This window comes from Carettochelys insculpta, chromosome 6 (assembly GCF_033958435.1).
Source record: "Carettochelys insculpta isolate YL-2023 chromosome 6, ASM3395843v1, whole genome shotgun sequence".
NCBI lineage: Eukaryota > Metazoa > Chordata > Testudines > Carettochelyidae > Carettochelys > Carettochelys insculpta.
The window spans coordinates 55032975-55057463 of record NC_134142.1 but is presented as its reverse complement, the minus strand read 5'-3'; positions in this window follow the sequence as shown (position 1 = coordinate 55057463).

Below are 24489 nucleotides of genomic sequence, written 5' to 3'. Positions count from 1 at the left end.
TAAATCCTGTTCTTCTCAGGATCTGTTCTACCAAAACTGTAAAATCAACAATCCAAATGAAATTATTTCCTGTCCCAATAGAGCAAAGAATAAAGAAAGAAAATTCCTCTCTCAAACCAAGGGCTGCTTTTTAAAGGCATAAAACTGACTTTCCTTACTCTCATGTCCAACAATCATGGCTCTTGCATGCTTATGAAACATAACATCATACTATATTTTTTTTTCTTATGACATATCGTCTAAGTGTAAGTCTGTCCACCAAAAAGAAAACTGGTCTTCTATGCTATAGGTGGATGGAAGACTAAAAAAGAAAAAGAAAAAAAAATGTACCTACAGATAACCATCTGGCAGAATCTTTCTGTCCGTCTGCTATCTGCATCTTCAGCATGTGATTTTTAACACATTGCAAAATGCCAATAAGAAAACAAAGAAAACCACAAGCAAACCTCAAGTATCAGAAAATCTTGTTTTATAAACTGTTGAGAAACACTGACATGTAATGAAACCTTATTCCCTATATGCCTTCCTCTTTGTAAATGATTTGCTTTCCTCCCTTCGTGTTTAAATAAACAAAAGTGTGTCTGTATATTTGGTGTTTTTTTTCCTTTGGTCTTCATAATCAAGGGCTATTACATCAATAGATCTTATCTCTAGAATGGCAGTCCCCCTGCACCTTCAGTTCAGATTTTTGTTTATGCTTGGCTGCAATTGAGGCTGTTTCTGATAGTTTTAGGTCAGCCATGACATACTATGGGTGACACTAAATAAACAAGCTGGGAGTCTGGGACCAGCCAGGAAGAAGTGATACTGGTGCTCACAGTTTGATTTTCTCTTGATTAAGCAACATTGTTTTTACAATAACTTACTGTGTAAAATAACAGTTCATCTGGCTAGGCATATTAAAATGCAAGAGATAATTATATTAAATGGAAAAAACAAATATAACAGGTAAATAGTATTCAATCTAACATTGAGCAAGCTTGAAGCTGAGGTAGGGGTAGGAGGATGGATATTATTGATTTCATTTGTCTGATGCTTTCCTTTTCCTACTTTAAGATAAATTCCACTATAGCAACTTAATTGCAAAAGCAGGCTGGCATGAAGCCTGGCATATAGCACAATGGAGCTTTTACAGTGATAGTCTTGATAACCTTCACAAAAGGGATCAAAGATCCAGGAATCGGTTTGCTACCCTTCTTCCATATAAGAATTCATCAAGAAGAAGGGGCAAAATATCCCATACAAGATGTCCCTCATAATTTTATTCCGAGTCTTGCAATATTTTATGTATTTCATGAAGTCCTACTTCCTAGAATCAGGCTGTGATGGTTTGGGAACTGAAAGGCCAGCTCAAGTATTGAGATACCTCTAGTCAGCCTATTCTGTCTGGGCCCCCCTTAAATGCTGTCTTCTTGAGCTAGGCACTAAGGCCTCCTCTAGCAAAGCTTACAGGAAGGTCCATCCTCAGGTGCAGATACAGACACTGAAATTGGCTCTTGAGGACTCAGTTTAAGGGATTTGCTACAGCACCCAAATGTTTATCCCCTCTTGTAATACAAACCCAAAGTTATAGGAAGTTCATCTGCCTCTTCAGTGTGAAGGAAGGTACACACATCTTCTCCCTTCACAAAGTGGGTTCTGTTGTAAACCAGAAGGAAGTTTTAGTAATTATGAAAAGTTGTATTTTAAGTGGTCAAAGAGGTAGCAAACAGGACAAAGCAGTAACAGAGGGAGCCGTGCTAGTCTATATATTATCAAAACAAAGAAGCAGTCAAGTAGCACTTTAAAGACTAACAAAATAATTTATTAGGTGAGCTTTCGTGGGACAGACCCACTTCTTCAGACCCACTTCTTCACTGTATGGCTATGGTCTGAAGAAGTGGGTCTGTCCCGCGAAAGCTCACCTAATAAATTATTTTGTTAGTCTTTAAAGTGCTACTTGACTGCTTTTTTGTTTCAATAGAACAAAGCAGATTACTAAAAAAGGAAACAAAGCACACAATTGAAGATAGAGTGACTAAAAACTGGCTACAAATAATAATTTCTTACCATCAATACTATATCAGGTAAAGACCTTCATCGACTAGAGCTGTCCTTTCTATCCTGCCTCCAGCAGTTCTCCCTCTTCCCCTTTCAATTGCAGCCCTTTTGTTCCCAGGTGCTTTCAAGTATTTCTTTGCCATGGCAGAGGTAAAGCAAGTTAAGATAGTAATTATTTTCCTTCTCTGCCTTATACAGAATTTCCATAAAACATGAAACTTTTGTTTGACTCCCTACTAAGCTCCCGTGGAACAGTTCCTCAGACCACACTCTGTCCCTGTCCATGAATCAATTGTATTATGGGACTTCTACAGGAAGGCCAGCCCTATTCACAGTCCATTGTACTAGCTGATGGGCCATCAAGACCTGTCTGGCTTTTGCATTTTAGTCCCTGAAGTGTCAGCGGTGACAGTGACCCAAAGAAGCTAATATGAAATACATATACAGGTCAAGATTCCTAACTTCATCTATAAAAATGATGTATATGATAATTGGAGATACACATCCCCTAGACCTGGAAAGGACCTTGGGAGGTCATCTAGTCCAGTCCCCTGACCTCTTGGCAAGACCAAGCACCATCCCTGACATCTATTTGCCCCAATCCCTAAAAGGCCTCCTCAAGGACTGAGCTCACAAGGCTGGGTTTAGCAGGTCAGTGCTCAAACCCCTGAGCTATACATACATATGAAACAGTCATATTCAGTACATTATAGCCTTTCCAATGATATCTTACATGAGCCATCATGCATAAAGCATATCTTAGCTATGTCACACTTGTGTCATGAACATATTTTCTTAATACACATGGAACACCAAGTTACACGGGTAATTTTGAACATCTAATCTCAATTTTCATTGAAAAAAAGTAATTTTCTAGCCATCATAGTTGTGGAGGAAAGCTTGCATATATGAACGCCCAATGTTAAAACTCAGAAATCAAATATTATAAACCTCAGATTTATTATTTCATAAAATCTCATGATTTTAAGGCAGTCGTGATTTTTGGAATTCTTGAGGATGGCAATATTGAACATATAGGAATAAAAGACATACAAAACCACTAAACTGGTGCAACAATCAGTGGGATAAACACAGAAAGTCTCATTCTCATTTTCACTTAGGCACCTTTTCTAGCTGGCCACATCTACACTACAGTGATTGTTCCAAAGATGATCCTCTGGAAGATCTCTTCCACAAGATTTTCTTTTGAAAGAGTATATCCACACACAAAAAAGCAGATTGAAAGAGCAATCTACCCTTTTGATAGAGAGCATCCACACAGCTCCCATTCTTTCAAAAGAAAGGGCCAGGACTGAAAATCTGGCACCATGAGGACCTCTCTTTTGAACAAAGGGTCCCTGGAGCGTCTACACATACTTTTTTTTCCAAAAGAATCTGTTGGAAAAAGGCACTCTTCCTCATTAGGAAGAGGAAGAGGGGCCTCCTAAAGAAGCACGACATTCTTTTAAAAGGAATTCAAAACAGCGTGTTTTGTGTGTGGACTCCCCTCTTGTTCTTTTGGAAGAGTTCCTGATTTTCCAAAAGGACTTGCTAGTGTAGATGAGGCCACTGAGTAAAGGGGCTGTAAAGCAACTGTAAAGGCCCTGGCCATGTAAACAAGCATTAAAAATCAAACTCTAAGTCTTATACCTCTTTCTCACTGGTTAGCTTTGAGTCTGAAAGCCAGTACCCTCTGATAATTGATTGCTTCCCTGTGTGAAATGAGTGGTTGTCTCAACACAGTGCCTAGTGTACAGAGAGAGATTTCACAAAAAAAATCACCACAACATACATCTCCTTTGGCATTCCCTTCAAAGAGGAGAATATCTGGAAAGGCCTATGGGACTGTTTGCCATTAGAGGTGACCTGTCTAAAGAAGGAATGAGCACATTAGCAGAGCGCATTGGGAAAACTTATACTGCTGTTGTTCATGCTGTTATCACTCTGCAAATGAACAGGAGACTTCAGTCTCCAAACTTTTCAGTCTGGCACCTTCCATGACCACTGACTTCACTTAAAAATCAATCTGACGAAAGAATTCAGTTCACTACATCTCCAGTTTCACCTATTCTTAAACTCACAGCTGGTGTAGTAATACAGTTCAGGGCAACAAATGGTTAGCTGTATAAATTCACCTCTGTCAAAATACCATTTCATTGCTGATTTTGTTGAGAAATGTTCTGTGTAGTATAATCACCTATGGGGAACTCTGAAAGCAAAATACTGCTAATAAATGGTACTCAGATTTTACACTAGAAACCACCCCCAGGGTTATACTCATATGTATTGTATTAAATGCCACTAGTGGATTAAAGGAAAAGGGAACTAGCTTTCAAGCACACACCCCATGTACTCATACACTCCTGCCCTCATTCCCTTACGCAGATGAACTCACACAGGTGAAGAGTTGTGCAGGGACAGCATAGGAAGCCAAGGGTGAATCCAGTCATGAATCCAGAGTAGTGAGCTGATGGTATAACCCACTTGTCCGCTTAGAACGTAAGATCAGTCAGTACCATTCATCCTGGGGAAACTTACTTCTGCAGAGAGGTGATGGCAAGAAGCAAAAATAAATAAAGGGAAGTTCTATAGCTTTGCACTCATCTTTTATATGTTACAGTCCAATAGCAATTGTGCTGCCCCACTGCCCCAGGATGCTGTATGACCATGAGTCATCACCACTGTCCCAGGACTCTGTGTGACCATGAGCCACCAAATAACAGCAGATGGGATTTTGACCTTCCCTTGATGGGGCCTCTTTCTCTTTCTTGGGTTACGTCTAGATTACAAGGACTTGTCAACAGAAACAAAACTTCTGTCGATAGATCAGAGCCAAACTGCCAATCGGATCACAAGCGCAATCTCCTCTGTTTACAGAGAGCAGATGGACTGCCTGGCTGCTCTATCAGCAAAACAGCCAACTGGAAGCACAGCAGACAGGGTTGCCTGGTGTCCCAGAAGCCCTGTCTGTTGACAGATTCCCTACCCTCACCCCCGGAAAGTCTAGACCAGCTTTCTGTCAACAGAGGTGTTATTCCTTGTGGGGAGTGGGATACAGCTGTCGACAAAGTGCTGAGTTCTGTCGACTTACTGTCAACAGGATGCCTTGGAAATCTGGATGTTCCACTGGTTTTGTTGGCAAAATGGATATTTTGCCAACAAAACCCTCTAGTGCAGACATAGCCTTGGGTGGATTGTTTTCCAGGGCTCAGCTCCTATTATTCTCTGGCCATGAAAGTGCTGCTGGCAGCTGGTTGTCCAGACAGGCTGGTTTCAGGGACTGATTCCATTGCACAAACACCCACATTAACACTTTCCTCACTCACACAAAGGAAAGCTCACTTAAGAGAAGACAGTTTCTTTTACAGAGATGAACAGTCAGGATTTCTTAGGCTTAATGGTATCTACAAAAAATTTCTTACCAACAATCAGTATAGGCCCAGCAGCTGTCACAACACAAAGCTTCTGAAACAAAACACAACCATATAGAACAAAGCCACATCTCAGAACAAAGCTACTGTTACAAAGCTTACAGAAGGTTACAGGACTTAAAACCAGCAACGAATGGAAGTTAAAGAACTTACATCAGCATTGTACTCTACAGAGCGGTGGCTTTATACAACAGTAACATGCACCTATTTAACATTCAGTGGATACATTTATGATTAAATTGCCTCTAAACCACTAAAATCTTCTGAACTAAGTTTACAAGAGCTCAGACCTTTAGAATAAAATCTTAGCCTGTGTGGGTGACACCGCAATAGTTTAATTAGTTATACATTTGCCTCCTGGCCAGGTCCAATAAATATGTATGCATTGGCACAGCTACATCTCAGCATGCACATTTAAATTAAAAATGTTTCCTCTGAGGCTGTGGTAATCCTGGCATTTGCTTAGTTTCTAGATGTTGCATCAAATTACAAATTGACCATCCACTGTCATAGTGTAGGCGGATACTTGTTACAACTATGAAAATGTGCTACTGGTTTAGCTCTTCACTCACAGTGTAGGAACCTAGAATCCATCATAAACGTTTGCTTTATAGCTAGAGACAAGGATGTGCCTTGTGACTGAATAATATTTAAACTGACAAATAAACTGAATTTTCTACTGATGGCATGTAAGGCTCAGACCCATGCCATCTATTCAGTTCCACTGCTAAACAAATGAGCAAGATGTGTACTTTAATATTTACTTTGGGTTTAATGATACAAAGGATACACAGTGGATAGACTGGCTTGCTCCACTTGACATTGGGAGAGTGTGCTTACAGAATGATTTGACCTTTTCCTTCAAGGCAGGAGAAACACCATCCAAGGTGATTCACTTTCTCATACAGATCACAGATGCATGATGCCCCAAGCATTATAATTGTTTTATAGTAGACTACCAACTTTTGTGATAAGCACTAGATCTTCTCATTAGGTTGATCAGGAAAAAGCCAAAGTTGAAATTGCACATGCAATCCTAACTCTATTCTATGCGCACAAGTGCTGTAATACTGTCTTTCATAATATGATCATATCCCACTTCTCAAATAACATACCATAATACTACATTACTTTTTCTGAAATCTTAAATAAGTAGTATAGGGTCTTGTAATTCTCCTCTTTCTTTTATAATAATAAAAATGTTTATTTATATGGTTGTAAGCAGCAAACTAGGTGCTTTACAAAAGAAATATAAAGAAATCAGGTGTAATTTTGGCTCACTAAAATCTAAGGAAGGTTTTTCATTGACTACAATAGGGACAGAATTTCATCAATGGTATCTGTCCCCGAGGAGTTTACTAGATGGTTGTAGATGTGACACAAGAAATGTGAAGTCAGTGGGAGTTATGCATCTCTCCCAGTTTTGAAAATCTTCATAGGTATCTATCTGAATATGTAGACACAAACATATCTATAAAAATCTGACCTTTAGATACTTTGGATGGTGAAGATAATCCTAAAATAGATATTTATAACCTCATCTCAAAGTTAATAAAGTTTTTACCTGGAAATGAATATCTGTCTATGTGATAGAGGAGCAACCTCCATTTCTGTGTCTAGGTCCAATCCTGTGCCTATTAAGGTCAATGGACAGCTTGGCCATGTCTACACTAGCCCAAATCTTTGACATGGTCATGCAAAATTAGCATACCAGTGACCACAGCACTTCGAAATTGCCGCAGCTCGCTGCCACACAGCTCATCCAAACAGAGCTCCTTTCAAAAGGACCCCGCCAATTTTGAAATCTCCTTATTCCTATCTGCTAATAGGAACAAGGGGATTTTAAAGTTTCCAGGGTCCTTTCAAAAAGGACCCCTATCTGGATGAGCCTGTATTTCAGCCATCTGTATTTCATGACCTCATTAGTAATCTCTGAAATGGCCATTTGCATGGCCATTTCGAAGATTTGGGCTAGTGTAGATTTGGGCTAGTGTAGACGTAGCCCTTGTGTGCTGAAGTTCAGATTGATATAACACTTGTGGGAGGTGTGTTATATTCTTCTTTATTCCTCGGACTACACTGAAAGTTACATGCAGACATGGGTAGCAGAGAACAAAGATACTTTTTATGAAGTCTGAGTCTTCTGGTAAGTCATTTGAAAATTTTGTAAAATGTTCAGAATGGTAAATAATTTAAGTAGAGTTAAGTAAGAATTCATCAATGACATTAATGATCAGCAAGGCACTTTAATACCCTGAGTTTATGAAGCATGCTACAGAGGTGTAGGAATCTGAAAACTGGGACCAGAACAGAATGGGAGACCCAGAGGAGGAGTGACAACTAGCTGTGGGGCTGGGTTGCAGAGCACTCTGTCCTATGCACTGGCCGCATGGAGATTCCTTAGGAAAATAAAGACAGAGGCCCCATCAAAGAGAAAGAGCAATTTGAATGTGTGGAGTCCTTGGCTCTTCTGAACATGAAAATGATCCACATACATGATCTAAACATTAGTTCAGTGAGAAGTTCAGACCCACTACTGACTAAGGAACTGGAGTCACTCCTACCCTCCAGCATAGCTGGACTTTGGGGAAGCCAAAGCATCCTAGTTTTATTTTGAATAAAATAATACGTAAATTCACTGTAGCACACATCTGAGGGTTGCATGATGTATTTGCATACTCTATATAACAGGGGCATTTTTTAAAAGTAGCTTTCTCACTTGAAAAAGTGACAAGGAACTGGTTTAGCACTCACGAGAAAAAACAGTTTCTGCTAACTAAAAACAAGTTTTGAACTGGAATGGAAAGCCAAAGTTTGGAAATTTCCTGTTGCAGGTCTTATAGGAACAAAGGTGTGAATGCTTTGATGTGTCAAGCTAGTTGAAATTTTTCCATCATATACTTCTCCCTCTGTTCAAAAATTGTGCAAAATTTAGATTCAGAATCTTTGAAATGTTTTGTTCAGATAATGTCAAAACTTTGTAATGTAACATGTCAAATTGAAATGAACTGAGATGATAAATTTGAAACAAAGCGTTTTACCTTGTCAAAACAAAACATTTTTACCTTGTCAAAATGAAATATTTTTAACATAACAAAATGTTTCAATATTATCAAAACAAAATGAGAAAGTTGAAATTATACACTTCGTTTTTTCTTGTAAAGCCCTACAAGTTTCCATGAAGCATTCTGAATTTGATGAAACTGCATTTTCCGATGAAAAACTGTGTTGTCAAAAATATTTCAACAAGTTTTATTATGAAGTACTATAGGAGAGTCTTTTTTCTGAATTTTATTTTTGTTGTTGTTGATTATGTTGTTTTTCTTGACATCACAAAGTACAGAGAGAAATCATATATTCTTCAGAAATTCTCAAGAGGACATTACATTAAAATGACAACATTGTAATTGCTATTCATGTTGAAATAATTAGCAATTGTAAGGCCATCAATACCATATTGCATCTTTTTTTAAAGAATGTGAAAGATAAATATTACAACCTTTGATGACTTTTGCTCTTACTGCAATTTAATTACCATCTCTTACGGACCTATTTTTAATAGTATGCTCCAAAATTATCTATTTTTCAAATATAATTACTTTTTCCAAAATAAGTAGCATAGCATAAAATTATTTTGAATGTTTTCACTACTTTTGAGTGCTTACTTTGTAAAGTATTCTTACAGTTGCTAACATCATCAATTACTAAATTACTAAATTCAATTGAAACAAAAATGACAAATTTAGATTTGTTGGTACAAATATATCCCTGTTTTCAGATCATCACATTTTGTGAAGTTATATAAAATACGAAGTTGGACAGAAGTACAGTTGAACCTCTCTAATCCAGCATCCTTGGACCTAACCAGTGCCAAACAAGAGAATTTACCTAACCACGGGATGTCAATATTTTCTAGCAGCATTACTACCACTTACATTGCATACCGGACACTTAAAAGACATTTAAGGGTAAATTATATCTAAATAACAGCACAGAACACTCAGAACCAGGAAAGGTGGCTGTAAACAAACTTTATGGGATCATGGGAAACTTGGCCACACCCATGTAAGTGGTTATCCACCTAACTAAAATCATGCCAGATTATGGATGCTGCCAGATGAGAGAATATCAAACTAGAGAGATTCAATCTGTATTTTCAAACAGTTAAAAAGCTGATGGGACTGCAGTCAAATCAGCAACATTCAGACAGGAACAAAAGGCAAATTTTTGACAGTGAGGCCATTCAACGATTAAAAACAGATAACCAAGGAAGTGATAAATATTCCATCACTTGGACTCTTTCAATCAAGATGTCTTTCAAAATGTATCTTCCAGTTCAATACAAGTTGTTGGGATACATGCATGAATCAGTACCTAAACTTTGATAGCCGGTCCTGTGCAGAGGTCAGATAAACCACCATAATAGTAATAACAAGAAGTCCTGAGGCACTTTATAAATTAGCAGATATTTTGGAGCATAAGCTTTTGTGAGCAAAGACCCACTTCATCAGATCTACTCGTGCATCTGACAAAGCAGGTCTTTGCCCGAGAAATCTTATGCTCCAAAATGTCTGTTAGTCTATAAGGTGCCACAGGACTTCTTGTTGTTTTTGAAGATACAGACTAACACAGCTACCTCTGTGATACATAATAGTAATAGTGTTCAAATCTATGAATCGACAGCATTTCAAAAGAAAGCAAAATCACCCCCAAATGTTTTATAGCCTCCATTTAATATCCCAGTTTTTGATTACCGCTAAGAAGGTATCAAATAGCTCTAGAAATTATACTGCAGGCCCAGAAATTTATATAACAAGGTAATGTCATGAATGCAAAGGAATCTTTCTGAAAGCAGTGCTTCTGGAATTGAATTTGGAGCAAACAGTCCCTTCAGTTGGTAGGTCAAAGGAGACTATGTAGGATTAGTAAATAGGGCTGGAACAAATCCCATTTTCTACATTTGCCAAATGCCACATCATTTGCTTTTGATCTCAGTTTATGCTGGGTCTAACTCCTACTGGCCGTGTCTATACGTGCACGCTACTTCGAAGTAGCGGCGCCAACTTCGAAATAGCGCCCGTCACAGCTACACGTGTTGGGCGCTATTTCGAAGTTGAAATCGACGTTAGGTGGCAAGACGTCGAAGTCGCTAACCCCATGAGGGGATGGGAGTAGCACCCTACTTCGAAGTTGAACATCGAAGTAGGGCACGTGTAGACAATCTGCGTCCCGCAACATCGAAATAGCGGGGTCTGCCATGGCAGCCATCAGCTGAGGGGTTGAGAGACGCTCTCTCTCCAGCCCCTGCGGGGCTCTATGGTCATCGTGTTCAGCAGCCCTTAGCCCAGGGCTTCTGGCTGCTGCTGCCACAGCTGGGGATCCATGCTGCAGGCACAGGGTCTGCAACCAGTTGTCGGCTCTGTGGCTCTTGTGTTGTTTAGTGCAACTGTGTCTGGGAGGGGCCCTTTAAGGGAGTGGCTTGCTGTTGAGTCTGCCCTGTGACCCTGTCTGCAGCTGTTCCTGGCACCCTTATTTCGATGTGTGCTACTTTGGCGTGTAGACGTTCCCTCGCAGCGCCTATTTCGATGTGGTGCTGCCCAACGTCGAAGTTGAATGTCGACGTTGCCAGCCCTGGAGGACGTGTAGACGTTATTCATCGAAATAGACTATTTTGATGTCGCTACATCGAAATAAGCTATTTCGATGTAGCGTGCACGTGTAGATGTAGCCACTGAGAGCAGGAGAGAAGGACAGGGATTATAGTAGTAGCTTGATTTTTATGGAGGGAAGTGAGCTAGGAGCCATGATGAATTTAAAATGACTACCACCATATAACCATGAATATTTTAGGTGGATTTGCTGCAATGATAGGCTGAAAATGGGTACAAGCAAGGCATTTTATTTGCAGCACCTAGAGGAACCTAGCTCTGGATAATTTCGTGTGTGGAACTGGTTGAAAAAATTTCCATTGCATGCAATATTTAACAAAAATGTTCACTTTCAGTTATTTTTTCCTGGAAAATTTACATTTTGTTAATATGTAAATCCAATATAAATCTAAAAGCCAAAAATGTTTCACAGTTTGGCTGGTTGGGTGATTTTAAACTTCACCAGCAACCCCTTTTTTTCCCCCATTCTTTCCACCCATTTTGCCTTTGAAAGATGGAAGGAATAAAGGGGAGGAGGGGAACCCTAAAGCAAAATGTTTAGGTTCTGTACTAACGGAGAGAAAGCCAAGTTGTTCATTGGAAAACTTCTCTGATAAATTATGGAATTTAACTTGAAGATGATTTCCTGTTCCCTCTTGTTGCTGGGTTTGAATGCCAGGGTCCTATCTCCCGGAACCCCCTGCTCTAACAACTAGGTTAGACTCCCACAAAACAAACAGGTTTGTCCCTAAATGCACTCTTGATTTTTCAGAATCTTTTCCAGGAGAAAGCAAGAGTGAGTGTATCTAACATTTTAATGCATCTGATCTTACACATATATAAAATAGAGAAAGCATGGCTCATTTTTCTAAACCTCAGGGGAGGAATGCTCTGATTCTGATAAATTTTGTAGATTGTTGATCTTGGCCATCCTTTGAGCTAAACGTTTAAATAATTTTCTTGAAATTGGCCTGCAAAATATGTGTACGTGCATAAGCACGAATAGGTATCTGCCAGCAGTATAAGTACTTTCTTGTGGAAACAAGACCTGTGCACATAGGTATTTACATGTACATCCAGACTGTTGGATACATTTCACAATATGTTTTGAATACAAAAAAACGTATTTGTAGCACAATTATTTTACCGATACAAATGTGTCATGTTTGTTCAGTGAACAAATATCTGTTTAAATTAAGTAAGCCATGTTTTTGCATACAACTATGCGTTTTTGCCAAATACATATACCATTTTACGTGTTTTTGTGTTCCTATTCTAAGGATTACCATCTGGATGCCGCTGTCTAAAAGGATGACTTTTTAGCGTATGCCTGCAATAGTCAGAGCATATACTATGACCTCAGTCCCCCAACAAGTTCAATAGACTCTCTGAAGGTGGCTTTTTCTTTCCACATAACTGCCCAAAGGCATTTAAATATATTTGAGGAGGAAAACAATAATAACACAACCAAAATACTCCCACAGAAGACTATACAAATAAAGAGCCCAAAACTTTCCAGAGCATCTTAATGAGGGTTAAAGGTCAATGCTAAATAAAACTTAGAAACAGCAAGAACCTAGATCCTGTTTCCATTTTAATGTCTTCTTGTTTACATTTTGTTTTTGGTAGGGGAAAGACTGAAATAATTCCATTTGCAAGGAAGCCACAAACACACTGAATATTACATCTGGAAGAAAATGTTTCTTTTCCATAAAACTGAGGTGACTGTTAGTTCTCACAGAACAGAGATATAATAAGCATAAAACTCATAAAGTTTGTGCCCAGGGTTTCTTATTATAGTTGCATACCTAGGCAATGTCCTTAAGTCCACTTCATGTAAATCATATCCCCAGCCCTACAGCCCTAAAAGATGGCTTTTAATTTCTACGTCACTGTTAAATAAACAACATTTATGAGCAAATAGAACCTCAGAACCTGCTATGCGGTACAACATTAAAAAGAGAATGCCTGGAACTTAAACCTAAGATCCAAGCACTGCTTAGTTTTGAGGGTACTTCAGTTATGAACTCATTGAAAATGGTCCTTGACTACATAATACAGTGAACAAAAACTCTTCCCTGATCACTTCCAAATTCTGAGTCCTCAAACATCCCAATTTTAACTGGGATTCAAATTTTGCAGCTTGATTCCATTGCTTAGTCTGAAAGTAATTTTGCATGGGAACTATCTTTTTTGTTATTTATGCATACAGTGCCTAATGCAATGGGACCGATATCCCTTCTGCCCAATACAAATAAATGCATAACTATTGAATTAATAATAGCTCTAATATTAAACTCTGAATGATTAACATGGTATTTATTGAAGTTTGAGTAGCAAGAAGTCAGTCTATGTTTTAAACCAAGGTATTCCTGTTCAGAGCTATCAAAACAAAAAAGCAGTCCACTAGCACTTCAAAGACTAACAAAATAATTTATTATGTGATGAGTTTTCGTGGGACAGACCCACTTCTTCAGATCATAGCCATAGCAGAACAGATGCAATATTTAAGGCACAGAGAACCAAAAATAGTAATCAAGTAATCTTTTAAAATTAAGTGTCTAAGTTAAATTTAAATTTTAATTTTTATATAGTAATTTTTTGGTTCTCTTTTGGTTTTTTATTGAGTCTGTTCTGGTATGGCTATGATCTGAAGAAGTGGGTCTGTCCCATGAAAACCCATCACCTAATAAATTATTTCATTAGTCTTTAAAGTGCTACTGGACTGCTTTTTTGTTTTGGTAGTATATAGACTCACATGGCTATCTCTCTGTTACTGTTCAGAGCTGTGTACAACACAAAAGTTAATACATGGCATGAGTTCCTGCCACTGGGAGAGGGAGATTCCTCTCAAACTGACTCAGTCAATTAGCTGTGAAAGGAATTTTAAATAAAGCTTCCTCCTGGTTGGAAACTAAAATAGATTTTAGCCAAAGACGGCTAGGCACAATCTCTTTAAGGCAGCAATTTAACATGAGTTGTCTTATTCTTTCAGTTATCAGTTATTCTCTGGGGCTCTGTCTACACTAGCACACTATATCGAAGTAGCCGATTTTGACGTAAGAACATTGAAATAGACTACTTCGATGTGTATCATCTACATGTCCTCCAGGGCTGGTGCCATCGATGTTCAATATCGAAGTAGTGATGGAGAACATTGAAAGGAGCTGCCCCGGAAGGAAATGCAGAGCATCCACACACACAAGCACTCCCCGTCGAAATAAGGGGCCAACAAAGCCCCAAGCCGCTCCCTTAAAGGGCCCCTCCCAGACTCACTCGGCCTGCACAGCACGAGATCCACAGAGCTGACGATCAGTTGCAGGCCCTGTGCATGCAGCATGGACCCCCAGCTGCAGCAGCAGCAGCAGCCAGAAGCCCTGGGCTAAGGGCTACTGCACACAGTGACCATAGAGCCCCGCAGGGGCTGGACAGAGCGTCTCTCTCAACCCCTCAGCTGATGGCCACCATGGAGGACCCCGTTATTTCGATGTAGTCAGATGCAGATTGTCTACACATGCCCTACTTCAACGTTGAACATCGAAGTAGGGCGCTATTCCCATCTTCGGACAGGAATAGCAATTTTGACGTCTCGCTACCTAATGTCAATTTCAACATCAAAATAGCGCGTGGTGCGTGTAGACACGACGCGTACTATTTTGATGTTGTGCCAGCTACTTCGAAGTAGCCAGCTCGTGTAGACACACCCTGGATCTGAAAAAGTGGGTCTGTCTCATGAAAGCTCATCACCTAATAAATAATATTTTTAGTCCATAAGATGCTACAGAACTGCTTTTTTGTTTCATGAGTTGCAGCGGCAGCAACCTTCCTTCCTACATTCATCAAATACAAGTTAGCTGTGTTTGTTTGTTTTTTAATTCTAAAAGAAGTTGTTTCTGGAGCAGATTCTGGCTGAATAGTATAAGGAGTTTATTACTAGGAGGTAGAATATAATGCTAATTATATTAATAATGATTAATAATCAGCCTCTCTGTGAAGGTGTTGAAAATCACGTTGTCTGCATGTCTTTGACATGTGTGGACTAAAAGGAAAAATAACAAGCACATCATAGAATTAGAGGTAGGACAGATCAGAGCAAGGCACACATTTATAAGATTACCAATGCCCTGAGCAGCAATATTGCTCCTTGTTACAGAAGTGGGGCATTGTTTTGTTTAGTTCTTGCTCAGGAAACCAAATTTTTATCCTGGATAAATCAGAATACAGCTACCTCATGTGGATTAATGCTGTTTTTGTCCTAATTTCACTCCCCAGAATGCCACATACATTGGCTGCTGAAAAGGCCCATGACATAATCGTCTACTGCACGTGAAATTCTCTTTTTTGTTCCCAGATACATCTCCCTGCTGAAAAGCCATAGGTGCAATGGTATTATAGGAAAGCTGCTGTGCTTAATTTTGATACTTACATGGATATAATTATTTGTATTAATAATGAAAAGTGTTATACAGTGTAATACTGATGTGTTTATCTCATTCATATGGTCTAACTGACCCATTAATTTCCATATTCCCACTCATATTCCACAAATCTTGAAACCTGCTAATTTAATTATGATCATTCATTTCCTATAAACAGGAGATCCATGTTTAACATTTGATCTGTCTATTTCAGGCCACCAAAGGGTGTCAGGTGGGGGACTGATTGTGTTTTAGTGTGTTTGTTTATTTTTATTGGTTCATTTTTTTTTACTGAATTTCAACCATTTCAGTGCATACTAATTAAGGATAACAATTTCCAGTCTTCTTGGGACTGAGGTTTCAAATTTGGCAAAAGTAATCTGTACTCCCTGCATCAATAAAAACAATCCATCTGAGATCAACAAAAATAAGATATCATAAAATTCAAATTTTTAAAAACTCTTGTTATGTAGATCAGTACAAATACTGTCCATTCTAATAGATCTTATACTTTAAAATGGAGCTCACCAAATAAAGAATCCCCTAGATCATTGAAAGTAACTTTCTGGAGGTGACAAGTATCGGAGGGGTAGCCGTGTTAGTCTGGATCTGTAACAGCAACGAAGGGTCCTGTGGCACCTTATAGACTAACAGAAAAGTTTTGAGCATGAGCTTTCGTGAGCACAGACTCACTTCATCAGATGCTGGTCTTGAAAATCTGCAGGGCCAGGTATAAATAAGCCAGAGCAAGGGTGGGGATAACAAGGTTAGCTCAGTCAGCAAGGGTGAGGCTTACTACCAGCAGTTGATCTGGAGGTGTGAACACCAAGGGAGGGGAAGCTGCTTCTGTATTTAGCCAGCCATTCTCAGTCTTTGTTTAAACCTGAGCTGAGGGTTTCGAATTTGCAGATGAATTGTAGCTCAGAAATTTCTCTTTGGAGTCCGGTCCTGAAATTTCTTTGCTGTAGGATAGCTACTTTCAACTCGGCTACAGTGTGGCCTGAGAGATTGAAGTGCTCTCCTACGGGTTTTTGTATGGAGGTGAGTCTACCCTATTAGCCATGGAAAACTTACACCCCGGGATAGCTATGACATCAGCAGACAAGACTTCAATTTAAGTGATGAAACATTAGCAGATATTCAGGGATCAGATCATTTAGGACAGTTTAATTAAAGGGGTTATAAACTGAACAAAGTCTTCTGTGGAGATTTCAGAGCACTCTTCTTAATTCAAGAGATGAGACAGTGCAGTCTACATTATCTTGAGACCTTGTTGAGGGTGTTGGTGCGGGCAAAGTCGTGGGCCAAGGCCACACTGACCCCACACCAGTATATCGCTCAGATCCTCAAGAGGCCTGGGACAAGGATAAGGAGGGAACGGCAGAGACCCGGCGACGAGTAGAGGTAGCCTCGCCCCTCTGCAGGCCGTCCCCACCCATCTCTGGCAGGAGGCCCCGGGGATTGTGCACTGGCCCTGTACCACCGTTAGAGAGGCTGGTAGAATTTTCCCTGGCAGGCAGGAGGCCGACTCTAAGGGAGAAGGGTGAGACGGGAAGAGGAAGGCTTGTGCAGGTGCAAACAGTTACAAAGTTTATTAACAGAACAAACAACAGGGAAAGGAGTAGTGACACTTGTAACAGTAGACAATTTTTTATAAAGTAACCATATATATGTTAGTGATTACTGCTAATGCATTGAATTGCAACACTAGTATTTCTTTAGACACTTACAATGCTATACACTAAAGAATCCATGAAGCGACCTGTATGATGGTTTTTATTAGGTTGGAGGCAAAAAGGAAGATTAAAGGGAAATTCAAGGAGAGAGGTATAAGTAGTTTTATATTAATATAGCTCCGGGCAGGGGAAGGTCAATTTGCTTTCCCCCTTAATGCCCTGGCTGGTTCGCTACGCTAGCTTATTGGAGGCCTTGGGGCTTTGCCTACCAAGGTCCTCCTCCCAGCCGAGTGAGGGGGAAGTGTGACCTCCCCGGCTGGGGCTCGGAGAATAGGGACTGGTAAGTGGGGTAAGGTAGGATGCAGGGTTTATAGGGTAACTGGGAGGTCAAGCCTCTACCAAGATGACCCGCCTGCTCCTTAAGTATATAAACACGTTGGTTAAATAAATGCTATTGTTACCAGTCTATGACTAATCACTTAGATAATTAATTATTGCTACTAGTACCATTTACTATAACTAACTGACTAACTAATTTACTATAACTGTGAAACTATTAACACAAGTGTGCAGTTTCTAAGATGGTAGAGGAAACCTGGGCTGTTAGGCCCGGCCTTGGGGTCGAGCCCCTGGGTGTGTCCCCTGTTGGCCAGGAGGGGTGCGGTTCGATTCGCGAATTCAAACCCCCCGTTGCGGGGACCCAATGCCCAAAGTATTATGATAATATAATTTGTATAGCCCGGGCTGGGCCTCGGGCCTGTGAAAGCCTATGTGGCCTGGGCTGGGCCTCAGGCCTATGGTAGTTCTTATCGCCTGGGCTGGGCCTCAGGCCTGTGGAAGTCCTTATAACCTGGGCTGGGCCTCAGGCCTATAATAGTCTGTGTAGCCCGGGCTGGGCCCCAGGCCTGTGAAAGTCTGTGTAGCCTGGGCTGGGCCTCAGGCTTGTGGTGAATTTACGTGTCCAGGTGATTGCAGTCTTGTCAGGCAGGTGGGTCATGTCCGGTAGGTAGTGTCGTCTCCGCAGGATGGTAGGCGGCGGGAGCGAGGGTGCTGCTTTGATGGCAGGCTCTGGGCTTCAACAGCTGGGCACGCAGTACCTCACCCTAATGGTGAGGCCAGTTCGCCGCCCAGCTGATTCACCTTGGAGCCTGCTTGCTGTTTAGACGGCAGACCCTGGGTTTCAATAGGCGAGCACGCAGTACCTCACCCTAGTGATGAGGCCAGTTCGCCGCTCACCTGATTCACCTCAGGGCTGCTTGTCGCTCTTTTAGTGCTGAGGTAAAACTGCCAGCTGTCACCGCAGCAGGCGGGCCCTGCTGGGCGTTGGTGGTGTTGACTCAGGAGCCCTTCGCAAAGTCTTCTCAAGCTGGAGCTCTTCGCAAAATCTTTGCTGCTGGTGAGGCAGCTGGCCTAGGGGCTGGTGGATGCCTCAAGGGCCAGCACCTCCCCATACAGGTAGCGGAGTCGTATCCGCGCCAAGGGCCGGAGAGCGCTGTGCTGCGCCGCCTTATATCCTATGATCTCATGCATGATTCATGAGGCTATTTACATGCAAGCATTCAGAGGACCTGCTTTCAAACAGGTCCTCTGGGCTGTGGAAACTTCTAGAAGCTTTCCACCTGTGCCCAATCAGGTGCCTGGATTTTAAACCCCAGTTCATGAGTTGTTTATGAGTTCAGGGTTACCAGGGAAACCAACTGACTCAGAGTGACTGTTACAGGGGGCTGCTAAATGGCAGCCTATATGATTTTAGATTCTACCTGTACCTGTAATGATATTTAATGGCCAAAGGCTTGTTTCCCCTGACCCACGGGGGCGATAATGCCCGAGGGATGAAAAATCCCTGACAGAGGGTAGGCACAAGTAAAGCTCATTAGAGTAACCTGCAGGTTACAAACACATGGACTGATGTTGTGGGCTCTGGTTCAAAGAGGAACAGTCAGTCCCCAGGGCAGTCATAGAAAGGAAATCACACTGTTCGCCAATACTGAGATTACAGGAGAAGTGATGGGTAAAACATGTCCCTGGGACTATAATTCATCTTGATGATGCTGGAAAAGGCACACGCCTTCACTGAGAAGGTGAGTTCACAAACCCAACCTGTTTCTTTAAATGTGTCACCATTTAATGGTATATTTTTAAGTTTTATTTATGTTAAATAACCCAGTTCGCATCTGGATACTCTCCTAAAACTCTTATTCTTTCGTTGGATAAATTGGCATTTGTTGCTTATCAACAAAGAGCCTTTTCCAGTAGTTCATTCAATAGGACAATTACCACTAATGTTAATGAGTATTTTGCCTGCATAAGGACTATAGAGTGGTGCTCAGATTTCATAAATGAAGGTGCCAATGAGTATGAAACAAGCCAGAGTTGGGTGGTAATTTGGCCCATATACATTTTTCAAGATGAAAATCAATTCATGTTCTCTGTTACTTTTGCAGGCAATGAGACAGTTCACAGATGGTGGTGTCTAGGTTTGAGCAAAAGTAAATGTTTATCTATATTAATAAAAAGGCTGGCCAAAGCATTTCATAGTCTCTAGAGGTAATAAACACAGGCTACATCTACATGAGAGGCTTTTTCTTGCAAAATGGGTTTTTTGTCAGGAAAATCTGCAGAGCATCTATACACAAAATGCACTTTGTCGACAGTTTGTAGACAAAACCCTGCATATCTGCTGACAGTGTTATACTTCTCCCCATTCAGGTATAATACCTCTTGCGACACTGTTCTGTTGAAAAAACAGATGTGTAGATGCTCCCAGGCCCTTTTGCTTGCATACAGGTCTTCCAGTTCACTGGGCAGCCCTGTTTCCAGAGCTTCTGGTCACCTGTTCTGTCAAGAGAAGGCCAGGCAGTTTGGCTGCTCTCTGTCGACAGAACGGATTGCTCTTGCAATCTGCTTTTGTGTGTAGATGCAATCTGTCAACAGAAATTTTCCTGGGAAATCCCTTCTGACAGTGACTTCTGTCAACAGAGGCTTCTCGTGTAGATGTAGCCACAGATGGAAAAGAAAGTTGAGAAAATGGAGCCATGTGGAAAACTGCCTATGTTTTCAGGTCTTTTCAGAGAGAGTAAAAATTTCTTATCATCCCTATTGGCCGTTTAGAGACAAAAGCCACTTAGGCTGTGTCTACACTACCACCTTCCTTCGAAGGAAGGATGGTAATTAGGTGTTGGGAGTTTACTAATAAAGCAATGTGCTGTGTATGCAGCACTTCATTAAGCAGATTCCCCGCCCCGCACCCCTCCTCCCCCATGGCAACTTCAATGTTTGAAACTTGGAAGTACTGGCTCGTGTCTAGCCGCAGCGTGCCCACTGGTACTTCAAAGTTCCGGGGCAACTTCCAAGTCCCTTTACTCCTCAACATCCTAATTACCATCAACATTTTGTGGAGTAAAGGGACTTTGAAGTGCAGCACAGCACTTCTTTAGTGAACTCCTAACACCCTAATTACCATCCTTCCTTCGAAGGAAGGTGGTAGTGTAGACAAGCCCTTAGAGACTCAGTGCCCTCCCTGAGTAAAACAGGGTAAAATTCTGATCAGGAAAAATGGCATTCCTATAAAAAATTACCTCATATCTGGTCCATCTTTTCAGAACAATATAGAGCAATTCCTTGCAGCAGGTCTTCAAGGGAGTTAAGGCAACTTGGATTCAGCAGATTGATCTACTATCCTGCACAGCAAAATAAATTTAATATTAATACTCACATTTCCAAATGTATTCCTGTTTAATTTAGACACAACTGTCTGAACAGGAGCTGAAAGTGATGTCCTTAGCCATATATGTATCACCTACTTTTTGAGGTGTGATTCCAAGTTGTGTAGGCATGATGGTGCTAGAAGTAGCAGTGTAGCTCAGCTGGTAGAGGCAGTGGCTTAGGCTAGCCACCAGGTGTGTATCTGTCTACACCCCCTAACAGCTAGCTGAAGCCACCGCACTTGCTGGGTACACTTCTATTTTTAGCTCTCTAGCTGAAGCAGAGCTATCACTGTTATGTCTACACAAACTGGAATCACACCTTACAGATTAAATATATACCTACATACATACATACATGCATCCAAAAATCAGTGTGACAGACCTTCGGTAGTTGCCAGTTATAGCAGTTAGCTGATAGCGTTATGACAATTGGCATCCCAATATTGGTTTTGGCATACTGAATGTGATGATCAGAAATACACTATCCAATGCTTTGAACGTTCTTGTTGACGACCCCTCTTCCTCATCTATGTCATTCCTGGTATCACATATCTCCCAGTCCTCTGTGTAAAGGAAGAAAAAAATGCTTTGTGTCATGTTCTAAGCTCCTGAAGAAACAACTAACAATGAAAAGGACTTCAGTCACTACAGAAAGGCACTTCTGCTAACACTTCTAAATGTTCCTTAACTATGTACTCCTACTTACTTTGTAATGATTGCATGTTTTCCCTTTGGGCCCACTAAAGTATTTAATTGCAATTACACTCATTTACATAGCAGATGAAGCTAATTGCTGGTATTAGTTACCAAATGTATGCTTGTATTGTGAGGGTAAAAAAATGCCCTACAGAAAAGAAAATGACTATGCCTCTAATTAGGGAGCTATGAGTCAAAGTGAGCTTGTTCAGAGATGTAAATATAGAATCAAGGGCTTTCAGAGCTCTGGAGTGTGCTTTATTATCCCCGACCAATTCCCATAGTCCAGTGATAATGCTGACAGACCTAATAACATATACAGGGTACTATTTTCACTTTCTCAAATATTGTAGTGATGGATGCAGTATAAGAACTTAGGTAAATAGACAGTCTAGATTTCTAATGTGTTGCTAGACATAAATATAGTTGCTTTACTGATAAGGTGATGTGTTATGACTACACTGAACTTACTTTATTAAGCTATCCCACTCCTCTTTTGTCAGAGCCAATTCCTAGGCAAGGTCTTTTTTTTCCTGCCTTTTCTAAGTATATACTCATGCAGCATCTCACTGACTGATGGCCAATGGGTCTGAATTGGCGTTCAGTTCCACTCATGCAATTCAGAAGTAATACCATTGAAGGGAATGTGAGAAGAGAATCTGGCTCAGTCCCTGGTAACTATATAAAGATTCCTGTATTCAAGCTGGATGCACAGGACCATATAAGAAGAGATGTAGGGGCATGTAAGGTGTCATGCAGATAAGTGGCTGTGAGTTCAAAACTACCCCCAAGCAAGTTCAAAATTATTACATTATCCCCCTTCTAAAATACCTCTTTTACATGATGCCCACAAAAAAGTAAGTAATGAATAGACAGCTGTGCTGAGACAAGTGCCTGTCCGCTGACCAATTTTGCCCTCCTGTGTCCAAGTACTGCCAGGTATTCTCTTGTCTCTTGTCCTACACATAGTTGTGAGCTTTCTGGGGGAAGGAAGCATCATTTTTTATCTGCTTTTGTACATCAAGTAGCACAATGGGTTCCTGTCCCATGATTAGGGCTCCTGGGCATGGCATTAATACAAATATATAATAATACAGGTTAAATCAAGTTAGACTCCCTCCCACATCACTTAGACTCGGATCTAAATTTATCTTTAAGTAAATCTGGAGAATCTAAGTGGTGTGGGGGAGGAGGGGGTGTAAAATGTTTGTGGGACAGGTCAGAAGATACAGCTCACAAAAGACGCCTATTCAGACTACCAATAGACTTACTTACGTTTTCTTATGTTTAGATTCCACACTATCTGAATTTATTTCTTTGGTTCTGCATTTCAGCACAAAGTGTTACACCACCTCCAGCCTTCTTACCTGCTTCCCACGCCAAAAAAATTACATTAAATAAGGCACTCTGAACATAAAATATGCTGGTTTTTGTTCTGTTGCCATTCATCTTGTACAGACACCTGCTCTGTGCAAAGTGTGTTCAAACTGAATGAAAACACACCATGTGCCAGTGCAGATGATTGTATGAAATGTAGGGCAATGGAGAATCAAGGCTCCTTGCTTTATTAATGTTGTTGCCATTGCTAGGTGCTGCTCTGTGATAATATTCCATTCTGCAGGACTCAGTTACTAACACTGGTCATTTCATTAAAAGACACTGGCTGTCTGCCAAATATCAGCCTCTCCCTATTTGCTTTGTTAAAATGTGGGGGTAAAATTCCCAAACCACTCAAAATGCATTCCATGGATAGCATAGTTTCTCCCTCCTAAGTGCATAGTTGTTGGTTTTAAATATAGACCTTTTGAGAACTAATCCCATATGAAATGATGACAGACATCAGAGAGTTTCATTTTTCAAACTTGTGTTAAAAACCTTTTCAAGCCATCTCCTCACTTCTTGCGTTTCATCTCATTTCTGGAGCACTCATGCAGTGTAATTATTAAATATATGTGCAAAATATAAACAGAACATCCTTTCAGATAGGAGATCCCAACATGCTGGCAGGGACATGCTTTAGTCCTCCTGCTCTTCTGGAAACAATCTTAAGCCTTCCACAAAAATATTTTGTAGCCTGTCTGCTAACGTGGGATATAAACATAACCTTTAAAACAAAACAAATTCTAGTCTTACTGCTTGATTTGTTGCTACATTTCAGAATAATTATGCTTGCATTACAGCAACCCCTGCAGGCTAAAATTGTTGCCTACTCTATATGACCTCAGCCTATTAAGCTTGTCCAGTAATTAAGAAGTGAAGCCACTGTATCAGAGCTGCCAGCATGTGAGATACTTTACACATTACAGGATTTAAAGCATTGGGTTCCACTTTCGCTACTGGACTTGAGTTACTGTGTGGTTCTTTGCCATGTTGTATTTATCTGGAAAGACTTTACTCCCCCTTAACCACAAACATTAGGACAAATCTATCAAGTTTCTGGGGTGAGAACATATTTATTTTTTCACACTCAGCAGGAAGCCAGTGGCCATCATGAACTTCCGAACAGCATGGCTACAAGGGAATCAAGATAACAGAGCTATAGATGCCGCCTTGACCCTCTGAGAGAAGAACCTCCACTGTGGCACAGAGGGCTTTACAGAATGGATTTGGATAGTTCTTCTGGGGATTCACAAGCTGAGTGAGGGGGTTTATTATGACAGTCTTGTCCTCAGGCTGCCTCCTCCCTGACTGTTTCACACACAGGGATCCCAGGAACTGAACAGATACAGCATAGTCCCTCTCCAAGTAAAAGGTGTGACTTTCACTCTTCGTAGAGTAGATCGTGATCAGTCTTTGCTCCGTAACACTGGAGATGGGCTCCAATTATAGTCCTTATCCTAGTGTTTTAGAAAAAGTACAAATGCAGAATCTAA